Source organism: Sciurus vulgaris (assembly GCF_902686455.1).
Source record: "Sciurus vulgaris genome assembly, chromosome: 1".
Taxonomy (NCBI): domain Eukaryota; kingdom Metazoa; phylum Chordata; class Mammalia; order Rodentia; family Sciuridae; genus Sciurus; species Sciurus vulgaris.
In genome coordinates, this window is record NC_136461.1 from 45182311 (window position 1) to 45189533 (window position 7223).

General features: G+C 45.5%; 1 long non-coding RNA gene across 1 annotated transcript; it reads left to right on the plus strand.

Annotated features, from left to right (window-relative positions):
• Window positions 1-810: 810 nt before the first annotated feature.
• LOC306638788 lies at window positions 811-7023 on the plus strand. The gene is made up of 3 exons (XR_013757561.1): window positions 811-1238; window positions 2315-2482; window positions 6679-7023. It is a non-coding gene; the product is annotated as an uncharacterized lncRNA (long non-coding RNA).
• The last annotated feature ends 200 nt before the right edge of the window (window positions 7024-7223 follow it).

A 7223-nucleotide genomic window follows, 5' to 3' on the forward strand; every position in this document is an offset into this window, starting at 1 on the left:
CGCTCCACTTCAGGTTTACCTCCAGGACTTGGCAGCTACTTCCTTCCACGTCACCCTGTCCTTCTCCGCAGCTGATGCCTCTTCCTCCCTTCCTTTTGTGGAGGAAGCTCTATACTTCTATGCTTCCTCCAGGGAGCAGGTCATGATTGCTTCCCTTCCTCACCCTGTGCAAAAAACTGCATTCACCAGTCCTCTCTCTGTACTCTTAGAAACCCCTACTTCCCTTTTTCCTCTGAATATCACACTCTTTTGCAATCTACTTCTTGGTATCCATCAGTAGATAGAAAAAAAATTTAGGTGTCGATTTTATGGTTTTTATTCCAAATCTGGCTTATTTTGAGTGAATGAACAATTTCTCAGCTAATGAATGGTAGAGATGAGCTTAAAACCCAGGTCAGTCTTACCCCTAAACTCAAGGATTCCCATCGTCCCAATTGAAATCTAACTAAAATCTGAGGTAGCATAACCCATACCCTCAGATCCATCTCCTCGCCAGTTCCTCACACACGGGTTTTTCATGTCCCCTCTATTGGACAGGGACTCACTTTCTGCCAGAAGCTCATACCTCCCTTGCAGGCTTCTCCAGGCACTATTTGGAACATACAAAATTATTGTTCTCCAGAAACAGGCTGAAGTCACTGATTTGGGTGAAATCATGATGGAGTGGGTAATAAGCAGGGGGCTTTCCTGGGCTCTGATTGGGAGGAAGGGCAAAAATCACATTGCAGCTCAGTTCAGGAGAAAATTCTTGGAAATTTGAACAAGGGAGTTTGTTTTTTACTCATTAAACTGCATTGAGCCAACCCTTGTTCTTTCGTCAATATTTGTGAACTGAAAACATGACAAACTGTCCCCTGTGCTGCTCTAAAAGTGGACATTGACTGATGGAACCAGGAACAAAATTCCCTGGGAACAAACAAAGAAGTTGCATGACTGCCTATACAAAGACTGTCTACCATGGAAGCTTCTGACTGTGGTGGGAGGTACACTCCATCGGCTGATCACAGGTCTGCTACCCTAGAGTCATGTGGATCCAGAACGTGAAGGAGCTTCAGTGTCACACTAAGCAGTTTGGATAACAGTAATAATGTTACTTCCTAAGGACCTGCATTGTGGTAGACACACTTTAACGTGTCTTCCCTAATCCCAAACCCTAAGGGTTTGCACAACATTATTATCAATTTGGAGAATGATTGGCAGAGAAGTTAAGGGACTTGCCATTGCCACTCAGGAGCAAGGTCAGAGATGGGATTCAGATCTATCCCTTTTGTTCTCTAGCACCCTCTTGCCCCCTGGGCCCTGGCATGCATGTCTCTCCCTGGGGTGGCCCCTGAAGCTTCTTCTCTTCTCTGCTTATACCCTCCTCCAATCTGTTGTCCAGCCAAAGTGCTCTTGAAACATGCCATAGCGATCTTTCATGTGTAGTAAGCATTATTGCTACTTGTCAACATCTGTCCTCCCTCCCACAATCTGGTGGTTTGGGTAGGAACCAGTCTTGCCCCTGAGATGAGCCAAGTCAGCCAATCCCATAGTGCAGTGGTCCCACCACAGGACTCAGTACAGGGTTTTGCATGCCCTTGGTCACAGAGGTTGGATGGGCTTGGAGGGAGACCATCAACTGGGTGCTCAGGCTTGACTTTTGAGGTTGTGGGGGTCATGCTGTTGTTCTGCCTCATCCTGGAGCGTGAATGAGGAAGCGCGGCCTCAGTGCTGCCTGCAGCCAATTTTGACCTTGAGGCAAACCACTGTGAGGAAGATGGTGCTAAGGGAATCATGGGGCTCAGGGTGGGAACCCTGACGGCACCACATCTGAAGCTCCCCACCTTTCAACCTCGCAGTTATAAGGAACCAATAAACCCTCTTTACTCCTCAAGCCAGCGTGGGTTGGGTTTGCTATAACTTGCTACAGAAGGTCTCCTGGGTGATTCAAATGCCTCCTGGTGCACTTGGAATTGCATCCAGATGCCCTACCTTGGTATTAAAGGCCCACTAAATTCTAAGATCAGTGAGTGGTGGGCCAAGAGTAGATTTTCATTGGCCCCACCATTGCCAGCCCTTGCTAGCCTGCAGCAGACACTCTGCTAAAATTTTTTTTTGAATGAGTGAACCCCAGTCTCTCTCCAGCATATTATCTGCTTCCCAAAAACCAGAAGTCTCCCCCAAGCCCACTCCTGCTGCATCTTCTGCTGGAGCCACCTCTGCACACCGATTGTGTTTTGCAGAATACCAGTGTTCTTGTTCAGCTCCTCACATGTGTCCTCAGGAGCTCACGCTGGCATGCCCAGCAGTGCATCTGACTCCAGGCTTCCAACAGGCAGCAGTGGCCAGTGAGGACCAAGGTGCAGGCCGTGCAAACACCCAGGAAGGGGAGCTGGAAGAGGCTGGAAGTCTCACAGGCAGATCAGGAGGGCCTCAGAGCCACTGGTTTGGGCCATGCTGCGTGACAGTGGGCGCTCTGTGCATGAGGAAGATCCAGGTCCAGGTCAGAACATGTCATCCTTGTTTATCTAACCCATATTCTCCTTCCTGCCCTCGGCCCCTGGCGCCACCCTTTCCTCGACTGTTCACCCGGTGACTCTACCCAGTGTCCAACCTTTGTCTTAATTCTCTGCAGTGCCTTTTAAGGATTTTGTTTGCTTTTCTCTGTTCCCCCCTCTAAAACGTAAGCTCCATGACAGAAGGGATGTGGCCGCCTCATTTATTGCATCGAAATCTCCCAATGAATCTTATGTACCCGTACAGTTCCCCTCATGCCCCTGTAAGTGAGCAGTGTCCTTGGGTAGGGACCCCTCCCTGTGACCTCCTGGTCAGGGCTCCTGCTCCCGTCTAGAGTAATCCTCACCCCACACTCATGTTCTGCCCAGCACACGGTTATTTCCATCACTTTCCTTATCATAATATAAAATGACCTCGTTTATTTGTGTTTACCTGTTCGTTATCTGAATGTAAACTGTGGCATCCTTTGCTGAATCCCCAGGGTGATGGCTTCCTGGCATCAAGTAGGTGCTCAATGAACTTCTGTGGCTGGAATAAAGGGATGGGGAGGGAAGGAAAGGCTCTCTGAGGCTGTGCAACCAGTGGGTGTGAGAAGATAAAGGAAAAGGGGATCAGAGTTGACTTAGAGTGTCTCTGTGAGGTAAAGAGGCCCACTGAGAGATGAGAAAGCAAAGTCGACAATGTCATCACCTCTTCCAAGTAAGCTCCCTGCCGAAGTCCCCATTGGACATCCGGTCTCTCTGATTCTTTTTCCAGTTCCTTTTCTGCTCATCCTGTTGAATGCTCACCTACATATTCTTCAGTCATCCACCCTTTCTCCTATCCGAATTGTCCAAATTTCTGCAGGGTGCCAACTGGCTACTTGAGAAACTGTCACTGTCTCCAATTTTGCTGGTGGCCACTGGGTTCCAACCATACTGCTTCCACGAGGCCACAGCAGCAGCCAATGCCAGCCTGACATTTTAAACGTTTCTCGGTGCCTTTGTGCTACAGTGAGGCCTCTGGCTTCTCTTTCTTTCAATTATTACCTTAATCATGCCCGGGAGACCTAAGGAGCCAGTTTATTTTGACTGGGAGATTGTTAAACTGCAGGAGGCAAGCCAGAGACACAGCCAGGCTGTGATTTCCATTGCTCACACAGGCCGCAGCCAGGGGTGCTGAGAATAGCCAAGGCCACTTCCTGCTGGAGGAGGAAATGGCAGTTTCCTCCACTCCCGGAAACATTGCTTCCTCTCTGGTGCCTAGCTCCGTGTTCACCCATTAGACAGCCTCTCCCCACCCCGAAGCCCCAGAGACCGGCTCCAGCGTGTGGAAGACATCCTGTTTCCCCTGAGGAAGTGGGCCAGATTGGAGAGCCACCCGGGTGTAAGTGGGGAGTAAGCGGGCAGTGGAGCAGGAAGGGGCAACCAGGACTTATGCTAATAGTGACCCAGCATCCACCAGCAACTGTGCCCCACCCTTCACTCTGTCCTAACCCTCAGCCAGCCCAGTGAATTTGGCCGACGCTCACCCGACTTTGTTGTTCAAAGTCCTCCCAAGACCTCTTTTTGTTTTGTTTTAATTGACACATCCTAATTATACATATTTATGGGGAACCGTGTGATAATTTGATAGTTGTATACAATCTGTAATGATCAGTCAGGGTAATTAGCATTTCCATCTCCTCATATGTTTATCGTTTCTTTGGGCTTGGAGACTACAAACTCCTGTCTTCCAGTTCTTTATTAAATGTGTAATAAGTTGCTGTGAATTAGGTCGTGGCACTTTTTGTGGAATGCCAGAGCTTATTCCTCTGCTTTAACTGCCTTTGGGTGTCCCATGATCTCTCCTGAGTCTCAGAAACTTACTTAGTCTCCTCCCTCCACCATCTTTCTCCTGTACCACGTCATTCCAGATCAAACGCAACAACAAACAACAACAGCAATAACTCGTTCCTTTGTTTCTACAAAAATTTTTTTCATTTTTTTAATGCTCACACCACACATTCCAGGAGTTAGAAAAATCTCTGGGCATTGAGTGGTTCCACAGCACCATCGTGTTGCCTGGCAAGTAACCTCACAAGAAAGCTCTGGAGCCGGGTGCCACGAGGTCAGATCCTGCTCCCTACCATCTCTCTCCCTGTAAAGTGTACCTCACTGGGCAGGAGGCAGGGGGAGGGGGTCTTGTAAGATCTCTGGGGCTCAGCTTTCTCTGTGTAGGAAGATTGATGGTTGCCCTTTCAGGGTGCTGGTAGATTTAATAAGATGAAGCACTTAGAACAGATAAAGTTCTCTTTATCTTTTCAGGACTCAATAAATACTCACTGATATTTTGCTCTGTTTTCTCTTCCCTTTTGTTCCCAATGAGATTGGCTTAACAAAATCTTCTCAATCTCATTTTCACTTACCATCATCTAAAATCAACTACTTGCCAAATGATATTTAGGATACCTCATTTTTTTTAAAATAAACTTTGTATTTTAAAATAGTTTTAGACTCACAGAGAACTGCAAGGGTGGTAGAGTTCCCAGATAGTGCCCACCAATGTTCCTCAGTGCCAACACTACGTAAGAACACCGTGCATGTGTAACAGTTAAGGACCAATCTGCTCTGAAGAGCTGAAGTCCATGCTTTCTCCAGACGTCTTTAATTCATTCCTCGTGTTCTCCTTCTGTTCCACCATCCCGTCCAGCATACCACATTCAGGCTCCTTCTAGCCTCCGACCATTTTTCAAACTGTCCTTGTGTTTTTATGACCTTGGCTGTCTTACAGAGTACTGCTCGGGTATTTTGAAAGATGTTTCTTAATCAGGCCTGATCAGATGTTTGTCACTTAATTAGGTGGATAGGGTTTAGGGTTTAAGGCTTGGGGGAGGAACACCGGAGAAGTGCCACTGGATCACATTTTATCAAGAGCCATTCAGTCAGCATGACTTTCCAGCGTTCGTGTTGACCTTGATCGCCTGGCCGAGGAAATGTGTGTCCAGTTTCTCCCCGGTAAGGTTACTTACTCTCTCTTTCTCTCTCTTCACACTGTATCTTTTGGAAGGAGGTCACGGTGCACAGCCCACGCTTCAGAAGCAGGGAGACGGGTCCCACCCCCTGAGAGCAGAATAGCTGCACAAGTTATTTGGAATCCTGCAGCATGGAAATGTGTATATTCTTCCAGTTGGTTTACTTCTCCAATTATTTGTTTGTATCAGTTTGAACCCACAGATATGTATTTTATGTGTTGTGTTATAATCTAATGCTACCTTAGTTGTTTTGTTTTCAGGTTGTCCTGGTTTTGGCTATTGGGAGCCCTTTCTACATCATTTTGACATCATCCCACCATGGTGTTTCCTTTGTTCTTTTCTGTTTTCTTGCTTTGTTTTGTTGTTTTGTTTTGTTGAGCAATTCCTTACTTTCTGGTACAGTAAGATGCTCTAAGCTGAATCATTAAATTTCCTAACCCAGTCATAATTTCAGCCATTTTGCCAATGATTTCTGGTCCCTTTTCTTGCAAAATGGTATTAGAAACCAAGTTTTGGTCACCAGATATGCTTGCTGCTTACAGGCATGTCATTCTCAGCTGACAGAGGAAGAAAATACAGGTTTGTGTGCTAACCTGTACATACACATATATCTAGAAAATTTCTATATGTGATCACCTGCATCTACATTAAGCTAAAATGTGGTTCATACTGATGTCTCCAACTCTAATACTTTATCACAGGACTCATTCTAACTTCCTCCTCTTGCTTACTTATCCAGTCCTATTCTAATAATAAGAAACCTACCTCTTGCCAAACATTTATTGAATTTTAATATAGCTGTATCAGAATTGTTAACCCATATTCCTACAGGAAACGGTTCCCTGAGAGCACAGTACTTATATGTAGTGTCTTTGGCCCTTAATTTATAGACTCCATTCATTTCCAAAGTTACTTCATCGGTCCTCCACACACTGCATTTCTAATATCATTAGGTTGTTTTATCACATATGCATCTCATTCTGGAATCCCTTGACCTCCTAAATGAATGTTTTTAAGTTTGGGTACATTAAAGTTCATTTTGTGCAGCAAAGTTCTACATGTCTCTATCAAGTACCCACAGTGACAATTTAATACAACACAGATTCAGTATTCTAAAAATCCCCTGTACTTCACCTGTTCAATCCCGCCCAAATTCCGGGCAATTACTAATCTGTTTGCTATCCCTGCAGTTTCATTTTTTCTAGAATGGCATAGAGCTGGCATCCTACAGGGAGCATGTGACATCTTCACGCTGCCTGCTCATACTTCACAATACACATTTCAGATTCATCCTCACCTCTTCATGAGGTCAAAGCTCCATTTTTATAAAACCATGAAGCTGCATTCCACTCTGCATGTATACCACAACCGTCTATCCATTCACTTACTAAAAGGCACTTTGTGGGATTTTTTTTTTTTCCGTCAGTTTATGGACATAATGAAAATAAAGCTGCTATAGGTACTGGTGTGCAGGTTTCTGTTTGGACATTTGTGCTCAATTCTGTTGTTGAAATAGCTAGGAGTACAACTGCTACATCTTATGGTAAGTGTATGTTTAGTTCTGTGAAAAGATGTCACACTGTTTCCTAATGTGGCTCTACTCTTTCATATCCCACAAGCATAGGATGAGAGTCCTTGTTGCTCCATGTTCTTGTCAGCTTTTGACACGGTTAGGGTTTTGGATTTGGGCCATTCTAATAAGGGTGTAGTGATATTTAATTGTTATTTTAACTTG